The 25426-nt window shown below is 41.8% G+C and overlaps 1 long non-coding RNA gene across 1 annotated transcript in view; it reads left to right on the forward strand.

The window, feature by feature from the left end:
• LOC128655821 (uncharacterized) overlaps positions 1-19738 on the forward strand; it is a 21167-nt gene extending 1429 nt beyond the window's left edge. Inside the window, exon 2 of the long non-coding RNA XR_008401921.1 lies at positions 19444-19738. This is a non-coding gene — a long non-coding RNA (uncharacterized LOC128655821). The remainder of the gene's footprint in view (positions 1-19443) is intronic.
• Positions 19739-25426: the final 5688 nt, after the last annotated feature.

Raw genomic sequence — 25426 nt, forward strand, 5'->3', positions numbered from 1 at the left:
GGTGCTATGTGATACTTATAGGTACTATGCGATACTTATAGGTGCTATGTGATACTTACAGGTGCTATGTGATACTTACAGGTGCTATGTGATACTTATAGGTGCTATGTGATACATACAGGTGCTATGTGATACTTACAGGTACTGTGTGGTACTTACAGGTACTGTGTGATACTTACAGGTACTGTGTGATACTTACAGGTGCTATGTGATACTTACAGGTACTATGTGATACTTACAGGTGCTATGTGATAATTACAGGTGCTATGTGATACTTACAGGTACTGTGTGGTACTTACAGGTACTGTGTGGTACTTACAGGTACTGTGTGATACTTACAGGTGCTATGTGATACTTACAGGTACTGTGTGGTACTTACAGGTACTGTGTGATACTTACAGGTACTATGTGGTACTTACAGGTGCTATGTGATACTTACAGGTGCTATGTGATAATTACAGGTGCTATGTGATACTTACAAGTGCTATGTGATACTTACAGGTACTGTGTGATACTTACAGGTGCTATGTGATAATTACAAGTGCTATGTGATACTTACAGGTGCTATGTGATACTTACAGGTACTGTGTGATACTTACAGGTGCTATGTGATACTTACAGGTGCTATGTGATACATACAGGTACTATGTGATACTTACAGGTACTATGTGATACTTACAGGTGCTATGTGATACTTACAGGTGCTGTGTGATACTTACAGGTGCTATGTGATACTTACAGGTGCTATGTGATACTTACAGGTGCTATGTGATACTTACAGGTACTGTGTGATACTTACAGGTGCTATGTGATAATTACAGGTACTGTGTGATACTTACAGGTGCTATGTGATACTTACAGGTACTGTGTGATACTTACAGGTGCTATGTGATACTTACAGGTGCTATGTGATACATACAGGTGCTATGTGATACTTACAGGTGCTATGTGATACTTACAGGTACTGTGTGGTACTTACAGGTACTATGTGATACTTACAGGTGCTATGTGATACTTACAGGTGCTATGTGATACTTTCAGGTACTGTGTGATTCTTACAGGTGCTATGTGATACTTACAGGTACTGTGTGATACTTACAGGTACTGTGTTGTACTTACAGGTGCTATGTGATACTTACAGGTGCTATGTGATAATTACAGGTACTGTGTGATACTTACAGGTGCTATGTGATACTTACAGGTACTGTGTGATACTTAAAGGTGCTATGTGATACTTACAGGTGCTATGTGATACATACAGGTGCTATGTGATACTTACAGGTGCTATGTGATACTTACAGGTACTGTGTGGTACTTACAGGTACTATGTGATACTTACAGGTGCTATGTGATACTTACAGGTGCTATGTGATACTTTCAGGTACTGTGTGATACTTACAGGTGCTATGTGATACTTACAGGTACTGTGTGATACTTACAGGTACTGTGTGGTACTTACAGGTGCTATGTGATACTTACAGGTGCTATGTGATACTTACAGGTACTGTGTGGTACTTACAGGTACTATGTGATACTTACAGGTGCTATGTGATACTTACAGGTGCTATGTGATACTTTCAGGTACTGTGTGATACTTACAGGTGCTATGTGATACTTACAGGTACTGTGTGATACTTACAGGTACTGTGTGGTACTTACAGGTGCTATGTGATACTTACAGGTACTGTGTGATACTTACAGGTACTGTGTGGTACTTACAGGTGCTATGTGATACTTACAGGTGCTATGTGATACTTACAGGTACTGTGTGATACTTACAGGTGCTATGTGATACTTACAGGTACTGTGTGGTACTTACTGGTACTGTGTGATAATTACAGGTACTGTGTGGTACTTACAGGTACTGTGTGGTACTTACAGGTACTATGTGGTACTTACAGGTACTGTGTGATACTTACAGGTGCTATGTCATACTTACAGATACCGTGTGGTACTTACAGATACTGTGTGATACTTACAGATACTGTGTGATACTTACAGGTACTGTGTGGTACTTACAGGTACTGTGTGATACTTACAGGTACTGTGTGGTACTTACAGGTACTGTGATACTAACAGATACTGTGTGGTACTTACAGGTACTGTGTGGTACTTACAGTTACTATGTGGTACTTACAGGGACTGTGTGGTACTTACAGGTACTGTGATACTTACAGATACTGTGTGATACTTACAGGTACTGTGTGGTACTTACAGGTACTGTGTGATACTTACAGGTACTGTGTGGTACTTACAGGTACTGTGATACTAACAGATACTGTGTGGTACTTACAGGTACTGTGTGGTACTTACAGTTACTATGTGGTACTTACAGGGACTGTGTGATACTTACAGATACTGTGTGGTACTTACAGGTAGTTTGTGGTCCTTACAGATACTGTTTGGTACTTACAGGTACTGTGTGGTACTTACAGGTACTGTGTGATACTTACAGGTACTGTGTGGTACTTACAGGTATTGTGTGGCACTTACAGGTACTGTGTGGTACTTACAAATACTGTGGGGTACTTACAGGTACTATGTGGTACTTACAGATACTGTGTGGTACTTTCAGGTACTGTGTGGTACTTAAAGGTACTGTGTGGTACTTGCAGGTACTATGTGGTACTTACAGATACTATGTGGTACTTACAGGTACTGTGTGATACTTACAGGTGCTATGTCATACTTACAGATACCGTGTGGTACTTACAGATACTGTGTGATACTTACAGATACTGTGTGATACTTACAGGTACTGTGTGGTACTTACAGGTACTGTGTGATACTTACAGGTACTGTGTGGTACTTACAGGTACTGTGATACTAACAGATACTGTGTGGTACTTACAGGTACTGTGTGGTACTTACAGTTACTATGTGGTACTTACAGGGACTGTGTGGTACTTACAGGTACTGTGATACTTACAGATACTGTGTGATACTTACAGGTACTGTGTGGTACTTACAGGTACTGTGTGATACTTACAGGTACTGTGTGGTACTTACAGGTACTGTGATACTAACAGATACTGTGTGGTACTTACAGGTACTGTGTGGTACTTACAGTTACTATGTGGTACTTACAGGGACTGTGTGATACTTACAGATACTGTGTGGTACTTACAGGTAGTTTGTGGTCCTTACAGATACTGTTTGGTACTTACAGGTACTGTGTGGTACTTACAGGTACTGTGTGATACTTACAGGTACTGTGTGGTACTTACAGGTATTGTGTGGCACTTACAGGTACTGTGTGGTACTTACAAATACTGTGGGGTACTTACAGGTACTATGTGGTACTTACAGATACTGTGTGGTACTTTCAGGTACTGTGTGGTACTTAAAGGTACTGTGTGGTACTTGCAGGTACTATGTGGTACTTACAGATACTGTGTGGTACTTACAGGTACTATGTGGTACTTACAGATACTGTGTGGTACTTACAGGTACTATGTGGTACTTACAGATACTGTGTGGTACTTACATGTACTATGTGGTACTTACAGGTACTATGTGATACTTACAGATACTGTGTGGTACTTACAGGTACTGTGTGGTACTTACAGGTATTGTGTGGCACTTACAGATACTGTGTGGTACTTGCAGGTATTGTGTGGCACTTACAGGTACTATGTGGTACGTACAGGTACTGTGTGGTACTTACAGGTACTGTGTGATACTTACAGTAACTGTGTGGTATTTACAGGTACTGTGTGGTACTTACAGGTACTATGTGGTACTTACAGGTACTGTGTGGTATTTACAGGTACTGTGTGTTACTTACAGGTGCTATGTGATACTTACAGGTGCTATGTGATACTTACAGGTACTGTGTGATACTTACAGGTACTGTGTGATACTTACAGGTACTGTGTGGTACTTACAGGTGTTTTGTGATACTTACAGGTGCTATGTGATACTTACAGGTACTGTGTGGTACTTACAGGTGCTATGTGATACTTACAGGTGCTATGTGATACTTACAGGTACTGTGTGATACTTACAGGTACTGTGTGATACTTACAGGTGCTATGTGATACTTACAGGTACTGTGTGATACTTACAGGTACTGTGTGGTACTTACAGGTGCTATGTGATACTTACAGGTACTGTGTGATACTTACAGGTACTGTGTGGTACTTACAGGTGCTATGTGATACTTACAGATACCGTGTGGTATTTACAGATACTGTGTGGTACTTACAGGTACTGTTTGATACTTACAGGTACTGTGTGGTACTTACAGGTACTGTGTGATACTAACAGGTACTGTGTGGTACTTACAGGTACTGTGATACTAACAGATACTGTGTGGTACTTACAGTTACTGTGTGGTACTTACAGTTACTATGTGGTACTTACAGGGACTGTGTGAAACTTACAGATACTGTGTGGTACTTACAGGTAGTTTGTGGTACTTACAGATACTGTGTGGTACTTACAGGTACTGTGTGGTACTTACAGGTACTATGTGATACTTACAGATACTGTGTGGTACTTACAGGTACTGTGTGGTACTTACAGGTATTGTGTGGCACTTACAGATACTGTGTGGTACTTACAAATACTGTGGGGTTCTTACAGGTACTATGTGGTACTTACAGATACTGTGTGGTACTTACAGGTACTGTGTGGTACTTGCAGGTACTATGTGGTACTTACAGATACTGTGTGGTACTTACAGGTACTATGTGGTACTTACAGATACTGTGTGGTACTTACAGGTACTATGTGGTACTTACAGGTACTGTGTGGTACTGATAGGTACTGTGTGGTCCTTATAGGTACTCTGTGGTACTTACAGGTGCTATGTGATACTTACAGATACTGTGTGGTACTTACAGGTATTGTGTGGCACTTACAGGTACTGTGTGGTACTAACAGGTACTATGTGGTACGTACAGGTACTGTGTGATACTTTCAGTTACTGTGTGATACTTACAGTAACTGTGTGGTATTTACAGGTACTGTGTGGTACTTACAGGTACTGTGTGGTATTTACAGGTATTGTGTGGTACTTACAGCTACTGTGTGGTATTTACAGGTATTGTGTTTTACTTACAGCTACTGCTTGGTATTTACAGCTACTGTGTAGTATTTACAGGTATTGTGTGGCACTTACAGGTACTGTGTGGTACTAACAGGTACTATGTGGTACGTACAGGTACTGTGTGATACTTACAGTTACTGTGTGATACTTACAGTAACTGTGTGGTATTTACAGGTATTGTGTGGTACTTACAGGTACTGTGTGGTATTTACAGGTATTGTGTGGTACTTACAGCTACTGTGTGGTATTTACAGGTATTGTGTTTTACTTACAGCTACTGCTTGGTATTTACAGCTACTGTGTAGTATTTACAGGTATTGTGTGGTACTTACAGGTATTGTGTGGTACTTAAAGGTATTGTGTGGTACTTAAAGGTACTGTGTGGACCTTACAGGTACTGTGTGGTACTTACAGGTACTATGTGGTACTTACAGGTGCTATGTGATACTTACAGATACTGTGTGGTACTTACAGGTATTGTGTGGCACTTACAGGTACTGTGTGGTACTTACAGGTACTATGTGGTACGTACAGGTACTGTGTGGTACTTACAGTTACTGTGTGATACTTACAGTAACTGTGTGGTATTTACAGGTACTGTGTGGTACTTACAGGTATTGTGTGGTATTTACAGGTATTGTGTGGTACTTACAGCTACTGTGTGGTATTTACAGCTACTGTGTAGTATACAACAACTAGTTAAACTAATTGTAATAAAGAGTACAATAAAGTTTAAAAGAAAAAGCAGTTCCACAATTATTGAGTAAAGATTAACTCTGCTGTTTCAAAGATTATCTAAATGTTAAAAATATACCATATCATTCATACATATAATCTTTATTGGAATCAACTAGGAACATACACACATACTGTAGCATAAGCTAAAAATTAAAAACCCTTAAACTCAGTGGATTGCAGATAGCAATGAATTGTAGAGAGAGTAATAGGTAGTATTAACAGTCCTCTGTCAAGCAAATATTATAGTAAACTAAGCCCTTACAATCCGAGGGCTGTATTAAAGTTTAATCTATTGTGAGTAAAGACTAGAGGCTGTATTATTTACCACTATAATTTCTAATATATTATTATTGACCACAAGAGTAAGCTGATTAAAAAACGAACAGGAGAGACAGAGCTGCTCTGCTACACAGCGTGATTTATTGCGACTAATTGCCCACCTCCTACATGTGATTGGTTGATGCGGTGAGTGTTATCAGCGCTGGATTGGATTATCGAGGTGTCAATCATTCTGTCAGACTCCTACGTGTTAGGGGCTCATTACCGGACAATGGGTGTGTCTAGACAAACTCGTCATAATAAGTGTAGAACCAATCCTCGACTTGTGAGTAATGGCATTCATAGGTGTGTTGTATTAAACGATTACCATTGGATGATCATGTAAACAATCTTCTATATTTGCTCCGAAATTCACAACATAACTACAGAGATATATGGCAGCGATCTATATCATTTTTTATACAATCTGACCACTAATTGTAGATACTGGTAAAAGGATGGAATATAATAGTTCCCCACCTTTCCATCCTTTTACTAGTATCTACAACTAGTGGTCAGATTGTATAAAAAATGATATAGATCGCTGCCATATATCTCTGTAGTTATGTTATGGAGAAAATATAGAAGATTGTTTACATGATCATCCAATGGTAATCGTTTAATACAACACACCTATGAATGCCATTACTCACCGTGACAGACCCCTCTGTCAACCTCCCTACGGATTATGGATTCAGGCATTATGTTAAGTCACCCTGTGCCCATTATAGGTACAGGGTGCAAATCCAACAGTACTGGAGGAGTTTTGAGTAACTGTATTGTCTGAGACAGAGACAGGTTTCCTGGCATCAGCTATTGTTTACTGTAATTAGGTTTAGGTGATAAGCATTTTCCTTGTTTAATCACCTCCAGACTGCTAGGTGCCAAGAAGGAATCCATTGTTTTCTTGTGTTTGATTGTTTATTTGGTTAATTAATGTAATTCTATTGTATGCTGTAAAAGGGCGTCTTCCCTCTATCTAATGTACTATACTCTTCCAAACCGCCATCTGGTCTCCTAGGAGAGTGTCAACCAGGTGGGAGACCTGCATAAATACCGGGCATATAGCCCTCAATAAAGTAGATTCTGTTTTACCCTCAAGACGGAGCTTGGTCTCATGTTTGGGGGGAATTAACTGGGTTTGTGTGTTGCTGATCCCGTATTCAGGGCATCTTTCATCTGGTATTAACCCTCGATATCAGGGTTATACCATAACAATTGGTGGCAAGCGACGGGATGGTCCTTATCGCCCAGAAGAGCAACTACACATCCGGACCTAATGGGAATACCGTATGAAAGGCTGAAAAGAGCCACCCTTAAAGATTATTACAATACTGACCGAGATGGATGGAGTACCAGGGACCGAAGGAACCAATGAGCCCAGCATATCAGACAGAACTCCCGAAGAAGCAAGCTTTGACCGGGCGGTTAAAATAAGACTGGCACATTATGGCCCCAACCCGACTGCCGAAATGATTGACCGGGTCATAGCAGCTGTGGAGGCCAACCTACTTTGCCAAAGCAGCGCTACAGCAGCCCAAGTCACAGCAACCCCAGTGGAAAAGAGAAAAGTACATTTTGCAGCTTTTAAAAACTTCCTGGAAACAGAAGGAGAGATTGATGGGTACCTTGCAGATTTTGAGAGGCAATGTGCCCTACACAAGGTACCCGCAGAGGACTGGGTCACGATATTATCCGGAAAATTATCCGGCCGGGCCAGCGAGGCTTTTCGGGCCATTCCAGATGAGGAAGTCTGGGATTATAATGCTGTAAAAGAGGCTCTGCTCTCCAGGTATGCGATTACACTGGAGGCATACAGGAGATGGTTCAGAGACACTGTTAAACTAGCTGGAGATTCCTACTTCGAGTGGGCATGTAAGGTGCACCACACAGCAGCTCACTGGATGGCGAGGTGCCATGCCTTATCCGGGGAAGAGGTACTGCAGCTATTCCTGTTGGAACATTGCTTTGACAAGTTATCCGCAGGAGTTAGAGAGTGGGTTCGGGACCGTAAACCCTCCACCCTGCATGAAGCTGCTCACCTGGCAGATGAGTATACGGATGCCCGCAAACTGGACACTGCTACCACTAAGATCCCTGCCAGAGTGGAGTACAGACCCACAGTCACCCCAGCAGCTACCAGTTACCAACCCTGGCGCACCGTTCTACCACACCGCCTCCAGCCACAAACTATCCTCAGACAGCCCTGTTACAGAAGCATTAGTTATTTTGTTGTGAAGAAACTTATTTCCCAGCAGCAATGCCTGAACCAGCCAAGCCAGCGCCTAAGAAGGGCTCCAAGAAAACTGTAACAAGTATCATTTCATAAAGGGTTAACTCTGTTCAGTTTTGAGAAAACTATTTTCTGAGGCAGGTTTCCTAGCATATTGTGTACTGTAATTAAGTTTGTGATAAGCATTCACTGCTAGGTGATAAGAAGGACTCAATTGTTTTCTTGTGTGTACTTGTTATCTGCGGTGGCCTGTCCAAGGGCTTTGTCTAAATGTGTGATGGGGGATTTTATGCTTCCCCCCCTGGGAGTGCCCTGTGTGCATGTAACCTAAATAAAAAGCAGGCTGGGCATCCCAGTCCTCAGTTCTTGGTTGTCCCTCAATCGCAGCGTTGACTCATTTTTGTGGGCAGAAGGGTATCCTAGCTGTACTACAGCTAAGGGGGATTATTCTACATTTGCGAGACTCATATAGAATACTGTGGAAAGCAGTTTCTCCCCTCTTCAGCAATAGGAATCCAGGCTACTAAGCGGTCCATCTCTCAGCGAGACTAAGGGTAACCGTAACATTTGGCGGCAGCGGTGGGATTTTTCCTGGATTTCCTAGGAGAGGTACAGAACGGATGGAGAGCGCTTACGAAAAATTGAAGCGTACAACCCTAAAGGATTTACTTGAAAGCAGAGGGGGGTACGCCAGCAACCGGCCGAGGAGAGAGCTGATCGCAGAATTGACCGAACTGGATCAGAGCTTCACAATGGCGGAAACACCGACCACGATTAGTGACGAAAAAACCAGGATTGTTCGGGAGAGGCTCTCACTGTACGGGCCGAACCCCTCCATGGAATTGGTACAGCAGTTGATGGCGGAAGCGGACAAGGATATACGAGAGACTCGAGCCCACAAACTCAACCTAGCGAACGCACACCGCAATGCTGAAGCCCCGCAGGTAATCATCCCTGTCGAAAATGCTGGGAGGCCCAAGATACCCTATGCGGCATTTCGACCCTTCCTAGAGAGCGAGACAGGGATTGATGAATATTTGGCGGACTTCGAAAGGCAATGTGCCCTGCACCAGATTCCCAACAGGGAGTGGCCCACGATATTGTCTGGGAAACTATCCGGGCGAGCCCTGGAAGCCTTTCGTACTCTGGGTGCTGAGGAAGTGACACAGTATGAGCTAGTTAAGGAGACACTGTTGCGACGGTACGCAGTAACTCCGGACGCGTATCGCCGACAGTTTCGGGGCACGAAAAAGAAGCCTAACGATACCCATATGGAATGGGCGCACCGAATGCGGAGAGCAGCAAATCACTGGATGAGCGGAAGTAAAGCGGTGACTGGTGAGGAAATTTTACAATTGTTTCTCTTAGAACATTTTTATAATGGCATGGAACAGCAAGGGAAGGAATGGCTGCGAGACAGGCGACCTTCTACCTTAGAAGAAGCAGCCAAATTGGCCGATGAACATTATGACTCCCGTCTTCACGAACCCAGAGAGGTTTACCGTGCACCCCCTCGTGCTGAATTCCGATCCCCGGTGCCCGCAGGGCCCGCCCGACACTCAGGACCACCCAATAACAGCTCTGAGCGTCCCAGACCGACTTGCCACCGATGCAAGCAACCAGGGCATTTCATGGCTAGCTGCCCCCTTAATACGCACCAGACACCCAGGAATTACAATTACCCCTCTGGGGCATATCGTCCGGCCCGGACCCTCTGTGTTAACCAAGAGGCCCCTATGGAGGAATATTTGGGGCCGCTTCACGAGGCGGACCCTGTATATGCTGCCTCAGATAACCGCCAGCACCATCGGCAGAAGGTATGGCTCGAGGGGCGATCTACCGAGGGATTGAGAGACACAGGGGCTACTATCACGCTGGTACAGAGTCATTTGGTGCCGGAGCACAAGCGATCTGGACAGACTGTGGCCGTTAGAGTGGCGGGGGGGGATGTGTACAAAATTCCAACAGCTAAAGTGCATCTTGATTGGGGAGCGGGAAAGGGGGCTGTGAACGTGGGCATAATGGATAATTTACCTGCCGAAGTACTACTGGGCAATGATTTGGGCCCCATGACTTCTGCCTATGCTCCAGTATGCAACAACGAGGCGGACCCAGTGACTACACGGGCCCAAGCCCGGACGGAGCGAGAACTCTCACCAGTGCGGGAGACACAGGTAAGACCTACCCCGACCTTGCCTGACATGTTAGGCCCCATACCCTGGGACACCCCAGATGCTTTCGAGACAGAGTCTAAGACTGACCCGACCTTACAAAAGTACCGGGAACGAGCAGAGACCGGAGGGGGCGGGGCAGATAATGAAACATTCTTATGGGAAAAAGGGAAACTATACCGCTGGACAGAGAAAAGGGGACAGCGTAGGCGACAGCTGGTAGTGCCCCACAAATACCGTCAAGAAATCCTCAAGATAGGCCACGACATCCCCTTAGCAGGCCACCTAGCTGTAACCCGTACCCTACACCGCATTACTCACACGTTCTTTTGGCCAGGGGTACACGCTGACGTTAGAACTTACTGTAACACCTGCGATGTGTGTCAACGAGTAGGAAGGCGAGGCGATCACCCTAAAGCCCATCTAGTAAATATGCCCATTGTAGAGGAACCCTTCAGCCGGGTTGCTATTGACCTAGTGGGACCACTGGCTACCCCTAGTCCCTCCGGTAAGCGCTACATTCTTACCGTAGTGGACTACGCTACCAGGTACCCAGAGGCTGTCGCCCTATCCAACATACAAGCGGATACGGTAGCGAATGCACTAGTACAGGTGTTCTCCCGGGTAGGATTTCCAAAAGAAATCCTATCCGACCGAGGCACCCAATTTACGGCTGAATTGACCCAACAACTCTGGCAGGTTTGCAAAATTAAGTCCCTCCTGAGCTCCCCATACCACCCCCAGACGAACGGGCTGTGTGAGAGGTTCAATGGGACCCTCAAGCAAATGCTCAAGACGTTCACTCAGGAATACCGAGACTGGGAACGCTTCCTGCCGCACCTCCTTTTTGCTTATCGGGAGGTGCCCCAGGAAACGACAGGGTTCTCTCCCTTCGAGTTGCTCTACGGAAGAAAGGTACGGGGACCCCTAAACCTGATCCGGGAGCACTGGGAGGGAGAGATGGAGACTGACGGTGTCCCCATTGTGCCATACGTGCTGGAACTCAGGGACCGAATGGAGCAATTAGCCAAATCCGTGCGGGCTAATCTCCAGTCGGCCCAGAGAAGACAGAAAGTATGGTACGATCGGGGGGCCCGAAAGAGAATCTTTACCATAGGACAAAAGGTGTTAGTACTTAAGCCGGTGAAGACAGACAAATTGCAGGCGTCCTGGCAGGGCCCCTACCAGATCGTAGAGAAAAGGGGAGACACCACTTATGTGATAGCTAGCTGCCACGACAACAATCTTAGAAAGACATTCCATGTAAACATGCTCAAGGAATATTTTGAGCGACCAGAGAACGTGACGGCCGTATGTTGTTCCCCTCAGGAAGGCCCCGACAGTCTACCCATTCCAGACCTATTAGAAAAGAGTCTCCCCACAGGTATAGTGGCTCAGGTTCAGATAGGAGACCGACTTAGCCCCACTGAAAGGGAGCAGCTCAACCAACTCCTACAGTCCAAACACCTCACCTTCTCCCCGAAGCCAGGGTACACTACTTTAACCACCCACCAGGTAGATACTCCGGGACAAGCTCCCTTGCGCCAGGCTCCGTACCGAATCCCCGAAGCAGTTAGGATAGGAATGAAGAAGGAGATCGATGAGATGCTCCAACTCAGGGTAATTGAGCCCTCCGATAGTCCCTGGGCCTCCCCAGTTGTCTTGGTGCCCAAGAAAGATGGGACCACCCGGTTCTGCGTAGACTATCGGAGGCTCAATGAAAAGACCGTGACGGACGCTTACCCTATGCCCAGGGTAGACGAGCTACTCGATCGTATAGCCAGGGGAAATTACCTGACCACTATTGACCTCTGCAAAGGTTACTGGCAGATTCCCCTGGCCCCGGAGGCTATCCCCAAGTCGGCATTCGTCACCCCAATCGGCTTATATCAGTTTAGGGTAATGCCGTTTGGGATGAAGAATGCCCCAGCTACATTCCAGCGCTTGGTGGATAGGCTCCTGGATGGCTTCCAGAGTTTTGCTTGCGCCTACCTGGACGACATAGCGATCCACAGTGAGTCCTGGGAGGACCACTTAGCTCATGTGGGAATGGTTCTGGATCAGATCCGGGCTGCTGGCCTGACTCTGAAGCCAGAAAAATGCCACTTTGGGATGGCCGAGGTACAGTACCTGGGTCACCGGGTGGGGTGTGGAAAGCAGCGACCAGAGCCGGCCAAGATAGAAGCTGTCGCCAATTGGCCCACCCCCATCACTAAGACTCAGGTCCTAGCCTTCCTGGGCACGGCAGGGTACTATAGACGGTTCGTACCAGACTACAGCACACTTGCCAAACCCCTGACTGACTTGACCAAGAAGAACTTACCTCGACAGGTCCTGTGGTCTCCCCACTGTGAAACGGCTTTCCAGGCTCTCAAAAATGCTCTAATTAACGCTCCTGTCTTGGCGGCTCCAGCCCTTAACAAACGTTTTATCGTCCATACAGATGCTTCCATGTTCGGGCTGGGAGCCGTCCTCAGCCAAGTAGGCGAAGATGGAGGGGAGCATCCAGTTGCCTACATCAGCCGGAAGCTCCTGCCCCGCGAAGTCAGCTATGCAGCGGTCGAAAAGGAGTGTTTGGCTTTGGTGTGGGCATTAAAGAAATTGACTCCCTATTTATATGGGCAGGAGTTCACTCTGGTCACCGACCATAACCCGTTGGTGTGGCTGAACCGGGTCTCTGGAGATAATGGCAGGCTATTACGTTGGAGTTTATCGTTGCAACCCTTCAATTTCACCATTACTTACAGACCTGGGAAACAGAATGGCAACGCCGACGGGTTGTCCAGACAAACCGACCTCAGCCCCGCATAACCAGCGGTCTGGACAGCCTTAGTCTGCCCCGAAAAGGGGTCAGACCGTGTCTGCCAGAGTGTTCCACAGAAAGGGAGCACTGTTACAGAAGCATTAGTTATTTTGTTGTGAAGAAACTTATTTCCCAGCAGCAATGCCTGAACCAGCCAAGCCAGCGCCTAAGAAGGGCTCCAAGAAAACTGTAACAAGTATCATTTCATAAAGGGTTAACTCTGTTCAGTTTTGAGAAAACTATTTTCTGAGGCAGGTTTCCTAGCATATTGTGTACTGTAATTAAGTTTGTGATAAGCATTCACTGCTAGGTGATAAGAAGGACTCAATTGTTTTCTTGTGTGTACTTGTTATCTGCGGTGGCCTGTCCAAGGGCTTTGTCTAAATGTGTGATGGGGGATTTTATGCTTCCCCCCCTGGGAGTGCCCTGTGTGCATGTAACCTAAATAAAAAGCAGGCTGGGCATCCCAGTCCTCAGTTCTTGGTTGTCCCTCAATCGCAGCGTTGACTCATTTTTGTGGGCAGAAGGGTATCCTAGCTGTACTACAGCTAAGGGGGATTATTCTACATTTGCGAGACTCATATAGAATACTGTGGAAAGCAGTTTCTCCCCTCTTCAGCAATAAGAATCCAGGCTACTAAGCGGTCCATCTCTCAGCGAGACTAAGGGTAACCGTAACACCGGTTCAACTCACGGGACTACTCACAAACTATTCGGTGCTTTGGATGTAAGCAACTAGGGCACAAAAGACCAGAGTGTCCCCTAAACACAGCAAACCAAGCACACTCCTGGAGGAGACCCGCCGGCGGAAACCCACGTAACCCTCAGCCTGCTGCCCACTGCATAGAGGAGGAAGAATGCTGGGGCATCCTACATGAAGCAGACACCGTGCAAGCTGCCCACTGGGATAACCGGCAACAACACCAGCAACTGGTTAAAGTGAATGGGAAGGAGGTCAGTGGTCTACGGGATACTGGTGCTACCATGACCTTGTTCCAAAAGAACTTGGTGTCTGAGAACCAGCACACCGGAGACACTGTGGCTGTGAGGGTAGCAGGGGGCACTCTGTTCCCCCTACCTGTTGCCCGGGTACATTTGGATTGGGGAGTGGGAGCTAGACATGTGAATGTGGGGGTCATGAAGGACTTACCAGCTGATGTTCTCCCTGGAAATGACTTGGTCCCCCTTGTTTCTGCCTACGCTCCCATGGGTCCCGCGGATGTTAACCCTGTGACTACCCGTGCCCAGACCCGTGCCGCTGAGACCGACCCACCTGCTGCTGAGCCCCAGGACGCTGAGCTCAGAAAATCTCTATCCGCTATTGATACATGGAAGTCCCGTTACAACGCACTGATGAAGGAGAAGAGTCAAGATGAAATGGTCACGTTAAACAATCACGTAACGGTGCTAGCGGGAGAGAAGAGGAGCGCAGAGGAAAAAGCATGTTTAGAATGGGAATCTCTGCTAAACAAGCTGCACCGACAGACTGCAGAAAACACCAGCTTCAGAGTGGAACATGAAACATTAAAGACAAACTTAGCGACACTGGAGGAGAAGCTGACACTGGCTCATAGTGAGGTGCAGCAACTCAAGGGCACCCTACGTCAGTATGAAGGGTTTGTGGATACCTATAAAGAGCAGGTACAAAAAACTCGTAAAGAAGCCGATGAGATTTGTCTCCAACTGGAAAGAAGCGTCTCTGAAAAAAAAACATGAAGGATTGTTTAGCCCTGGTCTGGGCACTGAAGAAGTTGAACCCTTATTTATACGGACAGGAATTCTCTCTCATAACGGGAATGCAGATGGATTGTCCCGGCAAACTGACATTCCTACCACCTCCTAGTCTGGTCATCCCCAAGTTGACCCGCCAAAGGGTCAAGCCGGGTCTGCCGGAGTGTCCCACCAGGAGGGAGCCGTGTCACAGACCCCTCTGTCAACCTCCCTACGGATTATGGATTTGGGCATTATGTTAAGTCACCCTGTGCCCATTATAGGTACAGGGTGCAAATCCAACAGCACTGGAGGAGTTTTGAGTAACTGTATTGTCTGAGACAGAGACAGGTTTCCTGGCATCAGCTATTGTTTACTGTAATTAGGTTTAGGTGATAAGCATTCACCTTGTTTAATAACCTCCAGACTGCTAGGTGCCAAGAAGGAATACATTGTTTTCTTGTGTTTGATTGTTTATTTGGTTAAGTAATGTAATTCTATTGTATCCTGTAAAAGGGCGTCTTCCCTCTATCTAATGTACTATACTCTTCCAATCCCTCATCTGGTCTCCTAGGAGAGTGTCAACCAGGTGGGAGACCTGCATAAATATCAGGCATATATCCCTCAATAAAGTAGATTCTGTTTTACTCTCAAGACGGAGCTTGGTCTCATGTTTGGGGGGAATTTACTGGGTTTGTGTGTTGCTGATCCATATTCAGGGCATCTTTCATCTGGTATTAACCCTCGATATCAGGGTTATACCATAACACTCACAAGTCGAGGATTGGTTCTACACTTATTGTGACGAGTTCGTCTAGACACACCCATTGTCCGGTAATGAGCCCCTAACACGTAGGAGTCTGACAGAATGATTGACACCTCAATAATCCAATCCAGCGCTGATAACACTCACCGCATCAACCAATCACGTGTAGGATGTGGGCAATTAGTCGCAATAAATCACGCTGTGTAGCAGCGGCCCGCACCCCCTCTGAGGAAGCGTTCGTGAAACGCGCGTCAGGGGTCCGACAGGAGCAGCTCTGTCTCTCCTGTTCATTTTTTAATCAGCTTACTCTTGTGGTCAATAATAATATATTAGAAATAATAGTGGTAAATAATACAGCCTCTAGTCTTTACTCACAATAGATTAAACTTTAATACAGCCCTCGGATTGTAAGGGCTTAGTTTACTATAATATTTGCTTGACAGAGGACTGTTAATACTACCTATTACTCTCTCTACAATTCATTGCTATCTGCAATCCACTGAGTTTAAGGGTTTTTAATTTTTAGCTTATGCTACAGTATGTGTGTATGTTCCTAGTTGATTCCAATAAAGATTATATGTATGAATGATATGGTATATTTTTAACATTTAGATAATCTCTGAAACAGCAGAGTTAATCTTTACTCAATAATTGTGGAACTGCCTTTTTCTTTTAAACTTTATTGTACTCTTTATTACAATTAGTTTAACTAGTTGTTGTATGCTGCTCATAGTCAGTAATCCACAACAGGTATTGTCTCCAAGAATTCTTGAAATTAATACATTAAATTTATACCTAATATATGAGAACATAGATTATACCTTTATCTAACTCTGCTACCCCCTAACCCATTAAATTCTAAAGCTACTGTGTAGTATTTACAGGCATTGTGTGGTACTTACAGGTACTGTGTGGTCCTTACAGGTACTGTGTGGTACTTACAGGTACTGTTTAGTACTTACAGGTACTGTGTGGTATTTACAGGTACAATGTCGTATTTACAGGTACTGTTTGGTGCTTACAGGTACTGTATGGTATTTACAGGTATTGTTTGGTATTTACAGGTACTGTGTGGTACTTACAGGTACTGTGTGGTATTTACAGGTATTGTTTGGTATTTACAGGTACTGTGTGGTACTTACAGGTACTGTACAGTATTTACAGGTTCTGTGTGGTACTTAGAGGTACTGTGTGGTATTTGTAGGTATTGTTTAGTATTTAGAGGTACTGTGTGGTATTTACAGGTACTGTGTGGTGCTTACAGGTACTGTATGGTATATACAAGTACTGTGTGGTACTTATAGGTACTGTGTGGTATTTACAGGTATTGTTTGGTATTTACAGGTACTGTGTGGTACTTACAGTTACTGTGTTGTATTTACAGCTACTGTGTGGTATTTACAGGTACTGTGTGGTACTTAAAGATACTGTGTGTTATTTTCAGGTACTGTGTGGTATTTACAGGTACTGTGTGGTACTTACAGGTACTGTGTGGTATTTACAGGTACTGTGTGGTACTTACAGGTACTGTGTGGTATTTACAGGTATTGTTTGGTACTTACAGGTACTGTGTGGTATTTACAGGTATTGTTTGGTACTTACAGGTACTGTGTGGTATTTGCAGGTATTGTTTGGTATTTACAGGTGCTGTGTGGTATTTACAGGTATTGTTTGGTACTTGCAGGTACTGTGTGGTATTTACAGGTATTGTTTTGTATCTATAGGTACTGTGTGGTATTTACAGGTACTGTGTGGCTGTGCATTAATCTCAGCAACATGCAGGATGGATAATTGCCGATTCTCTTATATAACAGTATCTGTCCATTCTTTTACCAACTGTCCAGGTACTGTGTGGTATTTACAGGTACTGTTTAGTACTTACAGGTACTGTGTGGTATTTACAGGTACAATGTCGTATTTACAGGTACTGTTTGGTGCTTACAGGTACTGTATGGTATTTACAGGTATTGTTTGGTATTTACAGGTACTGTGTGGTACTTACAGGTACTGTGTGGTATTTACAGGTATTGTTTGGTATTTACAGGTACTGTGTGGTACTTAAAGGTACTGTACAGTATTTACAGGTTCTGTGTGGTACTTAGAGGTACTGTGTGGTATTTGTAGGTATTGTTTAGTATTTAGAGGTACTGTGTGGTATTTACAGGTACTGTGTGGTGCTTACAGGTACTGTATGGTATATACAAGTACTGTGTGGTACTTATAGGTACTGTGTGGTATTTACAGGTATTGTTTGGTATTTACAGGTACTGTGTGGTACTTACAGTTACTGTGTTGTATTTACAGCTACTGTGTGGTATTTACAGGTACTGTGTGGTACTTAAAGATACTGTGTGTTATTTTCAGGTACTGTGTGGTATTTACAGGTACTGTGTGGTACTTACAGGTACTGTGTGGTATTTACAGGTACTGTGTGGTACTTACAGGTACTGTGTGGTATTTACAGGTATTGTTTGGTACTTACAGGTACTGTGTGGTATTTACAGGTATTGTTTGGTACTTACAGGTACTGTGTGGTATTTGCAGGTATTGTTTGGTATTTACAGGTGCTGTGTGGTATTTACAGGTATTGTTTGGTACTTGCAGGTACTGTGTGGTATTTACAGGTATTGTTTTGTATCTATAGGTACTGTGTGGTATTTACAGGTACTGTGTGGCTGTGCATTAATCTCAGCAACATGCAGGATGGATAATTGCCGATTCTCTTATATAACAGTATCTGTCCATTCTTTTACCAACTGTCCAAATCATTTTATTCTCACCCTAAGGGCCTGGGGCCATATTAGAAATAACTGCAGAATTTGTTGCTGTAACATTGAATCATTATATATCAGATAGCCCCAAACTGGCAGTGCAGAAATAATAGCATGGAGTTATTTAAATTCATTAGCATTTTAGTGGTAAATTAAATGGTTATTTAATCCCACATCATATATAGGGCCAAAACCTCCACGGCATGGAGAGAAATCAGACAAAATCTTTAGGAATTTATTAGACCTTGTATTGTTTCACATAACATTACATTGCAACATAAACATTTCTCAAGATAAAATTTGTGTTTCAAAATTGTTTTTAAGGGCCTCACCGTCCTGACGAGACTTCTAGAAATATCTCGCCTCAGCGACAAGGTTTTAAATATCAGTCCAATAGAGAGCTGTAATTTAAATAATATAAAATGTAGACAATTAAGAAATGTAATTAAATTGGGCATTGGCATTTATACATTTATTGCACCTGCCTAAAAGATTAATTTAATCCACGCTGAGTCTCATGCCTTGGTCCTTAGAAAGGCTACAGTGAGTGCAATGACACTTGCAGAACTGCAGTCTTTTTTGGCAGACAAGGGGTTAAATCTTGAACAAACTAAGCAAATGAATGGGATATTATACAAATTGTAATCGTCGTTACGTGCTACAATAACTGTCCTTTAGAATTGTGGGTTATACGACCACAGTTGTGGTAATGAGCAAATGTTCATTACGTTTGTATACTGACACACCAGGATATTAATATAACAGCAGTGACATAATGAGTTTCATGTACTGGATGTGTACAGATTTGTGCTGCTGTCACATATTTCTTCCTCTCTAACTCTCTATTTCTAAGTTTCCTTTTTTCATCTCTGTATTCCAGAAGCAGATGAATTGGCCCCTTGCCAGCTGGCAATGAGTCATCGGAAACGTGCAGACAGTCATGTAGCCCAAGTGACGAGGGGGGGTGCATAGAGGAGGTGGCCACGCTGACTTTACAGCCCATTCATAAAGAGCTGGAAGATGGGTATCTGCTGCCACCTTGTGACGTCCAATCAGGCACCTGCTATGTGCCACTTTCCTCTCCATAAATGTCAGATGGTTCATCTGCCTTGGCATCCTACAGTCCCCAGAGTGGAATTTTACTGAGAGCAATAAAATTATAGAGATCTCACAAAGCCCATAAGGAATTAACACTGTGTGTGTGGGGGGGGGGGTTGTACTGCTCACAATCATTATAAAGTCTGTTGTGTCTTTGTCTCATTGTCTCTTTATCTTTCTCATGTTTCATTTTCTTTCTCTTTTGTTGGGATTTTGACATTTTGCACATTCATATGATTTCAGCAATAATCCTGTGTGTGCCTAAAGGCTGAAACTAATAAGTCAGAAATCTATATATTACAATCATTATTCACTCTACACACAACATACAGGGGAAATCTATATATTACAAGCATTATTCACTCTGTATACAACATACAGGGCATCTATATATTACAAGCATTATTCACTCTGCATACAACATACAGGGCATCTATATATTACAAGCATTATTCACTCTGCATGCAACATACAGGGCATCTATATATTACAATAATTATTTACTCTGCATACAACATACATGGCATCTATATATTACAATCATTATTCACTCTGCATACAACATACAGGGCATCTATATAGTACAATCATTATTCACTCTGCATACATCATACAGGGCATCTATATATTACAATCATTATTCACTCTGCATACAACATACAGGGCATCTATATATTACAATCATTATTCACTCTGCATACAACATACAGGGCATCTATATATTTCAATCATTATTCACTCTCCATACAACATACAGGGCATCTATATATTACAATCATTATTCACTCTGCACACAACATACAGGGCATCTATATATTACAATCATTATTCACTCTGCATACAACATACAGGGCATCTATATATTACAATCATTATTCACTCTGCATACAACATACAGGGCATCTATATATTACAATCATTATTCACTCTGCATGCAACATACAGGGCATCTATATATTACAAGCATTATTCACTCTGCATGCAACATACAGGGCATCTATATATTGCAAGCATTATTCACTCTGCATACAACATACAGGGCATCTATATATTACAATCATTATTCACTCTGCATACAACATACAGGGGGCATCTATATATTACAATCATTATTCACTCTGCATACAACATACAGGGCATCTATATATTACAATCATTATTCACTCTGCATACAACATACAGGGCATCTATATATTACAATCATTATTCACTCTGCATACAACATACAGGGCATCTATATATTACAAGCATTATTCACTCTGCATACAACATACAGGGCATCTATATATTACAATCATTATTCACTCTGCATACAACATACAGGGCATCTATATATTACAAGCATTATTCACTCTGCATACAACATACAGGGGGCATCTATATATTACAAGCATTATTCACTCTGCATACAACATACAGGGGGCATCTATATATTACAAGCATTATTCACTCTGCATACAACATACAGGGCATCTATATATTACAAGCATTATTCACTCTGCACACAACATACAGGGCATCTATATATTACAATCATTATTCACTCTGCATACAACATAAAGGGGAAATCTATATATTACAATCATTATTCACTCTGCATACAACATACAGGGCATCTATATATTACAATCATTATTCACTCTGCACACAACATACAGGACATCTATATATTACAATCATTATTCACTCTGCATACAACATGCAGGGCATCTATATATTACAATCATTATTCACTCTGCATGCAACATACAGGGCATCTATATATTACAATCATTATTCACTATGCATGCAACATACAGGGCATCTATATATTACAAGCATTATTCACTCTGCATACAACATACAGGGCATCTATATACTACAAGCATTATTCACTCTGCATACAACATACAGGGCATCTATATATTACAATCATTATTCACTCTGCATACAACATACAGGGGGCATCTATATATTACAATCATTATTCACTCTGCATACAACATACAGGGCATCTATATATTACAATCATTATTCACTCTGCATACAACATACAGGGCATCTATATATTACAAGCATTATTCACTCTGCATACAACATACAGGGGGCATCTATATATTACAATCATTATTCACTCTGCATACAACATAAAGGGGAAATCTATATATTACAATCATTATTCACTCTGCATACAACATACAGGGCATCTATATATTACAATCATTATTCACTCTGCACACAACATACAGGGCATGTATATATTACAATCATTATTCACTCTGCATACAACATACAGGGCATCTATATATTACAATCATTATTCACTCTGCATACAACATACAGGGCATCTATATATTACAATCATTATTCACTCTGCATGCAACATACAGGGCATCTATATATTACAAGCATTATTCACTCTGCATACAACATACAGGGCATCTATATATTACAATCATTATTCACTCTGCATGCAACATACAGGGCATCTATATATTACAATCATTATTCACTCTGCATACAACATACAGGGCATCTATATATTACAATCATTATTCACTCTGCATACAACATACAGGGCATCTATATATTACAATCATTATTCACTCTGCACACAACATACAGGGCATCTATATATTACAATCATTATTCACTCTGCATACAAAATACAGGGCATCTATATATTTCAATCATTATTCACTCTCCATACAACATACAGGGCATCTATATATTACAATCATTATTCACTCTGCATGCAACATACAGGGCATCTATATATTACAAGCATTATTCACTCTGCATACAACATACAGGGCATCTATATATTACAATCATTATTCACTCTGCATACAACATACAGGGCATCTATCTATTACAATCATTATTCACTCTGCATACAACATACAGGGCATCTATATATTACAATCATTATTCACTCTGCATACAACATACAGGGCATCTATATATTACAATCATTATTCACTCTGCACACAACATACAGGGCATCTATATATTACAATCATTATTCACTCTGCATACAAAATACAGGGCATCTATATATTTCAATCATTATTCACTCTCCATACAACATACAGGGCATCTATATATTACAATCATTATTAACTCTGCATACAACATACAGGGCATCTATCTATTACAATCATTATTCACTCTGCATACAACATACAGGGCATCTATATATTACAATCATTATTCACTCTGCATACAACATACAGGGGGCATCTATATATTACAATCATTATTCACTCTGCATACAACATACAGGGCATCTATATATTACAAGCATTATTCACCCTGCATACAACATACATGGCATCTATATATTACAATCATTATTCCCTCTGCATACAACATACAAGGCATCTATATATTACAATCATTATTCACTCTGCATACATCATACAGGGCATCTATATATTACAAGCATTATTCACTCTGCATACAACATACAGGACATCTATATATTACAAGCATTATTCACTCTGCATACAACATACAGGGCATCTATATATTACAATCATTATTAACTCTGCATACAACATACAGGGCATCTATATATTACAATCATTATTCACTCTGCATACAACATACAGGGCATCTATATATTACAATCATTATTCAATCTGCATACAACATACAGGGCATCTATATATTACAAGCATTATTCACTCTGCATACAACATACAAGGCATCTATATATTACAATCATTATTCACTCTGCATACAACATACAGGGCATCTATATATTACAAGCATTATTCACTCTGCATACAACATACAGGGCATCTATATATTACAATCATTATTCACTCTGCATACAACATACAGGGCATCTATATATTACAATCATTATTCACTCTGCATACAACATACAGGGCATCTATATATTACAATCATTATTCACTGCATACAACATACAGGGCATCTATATATTACAATCATTATTCACTGCATACAACATACAGGGCATCTATATATTACAATCATTATTCACTCTGCATACAACATACAGGGCATCTATCTATTACAAACATTATTAACTCTGCATACAACATACAGGGCATCTATATATTACAATCATTATTCACTCTGCATACAACATACAGGGCATCTATATATTACAAGCATTATTCACTCTGCAGACAACATACAGGGCATCGATATATTACAATCATTATTCACTCTGCATACAACATACAGGGGGCATCTATATATTACAATCATTATTGACTCTGCATACAACATACAGGGCATCTATATATTACAAGCATTATTCACTCTGCATACAACATACAGGGCATCTATATATTACAATCATTATTCACTCTGCATACAACATACAGGGCATCTATCTATTACAAGCATTATTCACTCTGCATACAACATACAGGGCATCTATACAGTACAAGCATTATTCACTCTGCATGCAACATACAGGGCATCTATCTATTACAAGCATTATTCACTCTGCATACAACATACAGGGCATCTATATATTACAATCATTATTCACTCTGCATACAACATACAGGGCATCTATATATTGCAAGCATTATTCACTCTGCATACAACATACAGGGCATCTATAAATTACAATCATTATTCACTCTGCATACAACATACAGGGCATTTATATATTACAATCATTATTCACTCTGCATACAACATACAGGGCATCTATATATTACAATCATTATTCACTCTGCATACAACATACAGGGCATCTATATATTACAATCATTATTCACTCTGCACACAACATACAGGGCATCTATATATTACAATCATTATTCACTCTGCATACAAAATACAGGGCATCTATATATTTCAATCATTATTCACTCTCCATACAACATACAGGGCATCTATATATTACAATCATTATTAACTCTGCATACAACATACAGGGCATCTATCTATTACAATCATTATTCACTCTGCATACAACATACAGGGCATCTATATATTACAATCATTATTCACTCTGCATACAACATACAGGGGGCATCTATATATTACAATCATTATTCACTCTGCATACAACATACAGGGCATCTATATATTACAAGCATTATTCACCCTGCATACAACATACATGGCATCTATATATTACAATCATTATTCCCTCTGCATACAACATACAAGGCATCTATATATTACAATCATTATTCACTCTGCATACATCATACAGGGCATCTATATATTACAAGCATTATTCACTCTGCATACAACATACAGGACATCTATATATTACAAGCATTATTCACTCTGCATACAACATACAGGGCATCTATATATTACAATCATTATTAACTCTGCATACAACATACAGGGCATCTATATATTACAATCATTATTCACTCTGCATACAACATACAGGGCATCTATATATTACAATCATTATTCAATCTGCATACAACATACAGGGCATCTATATATTACAAGCATTATTCACTCTGCATACAACATACAAGGCATCTATATATTACAATCATTATTCACTCTGCATACAACATACAGGGCATCTATATATTACAAGCATTATTCACTCTGCATACAACATACAGGGCATCTATATATTACAATCATTATTCACTCTGCATACAACATACAGGGCATCTATATATTACAATCATTATTCACTCTGCATACAACATACAGGGCATCTATATATTACAATCATTATTCACTGCATACAACATACAGGGCATCTATATATTACAATCATTATTCACTGCATACAACATACAGGGCATCTATATATT

This window comes from Bombina bombina, chromosome 4 (genome assembly GCF_027579735.1).
Source record: "Bombina bombina isolate aBomBom1 chromosome 4, aBomBom1.pri, whole genome shotgun sequence".
NCBI lineage: Eukaryota > Metazoa > Chordata > Amphibia > Anura > Bombinatoridae > Bombina > Bombina bombina.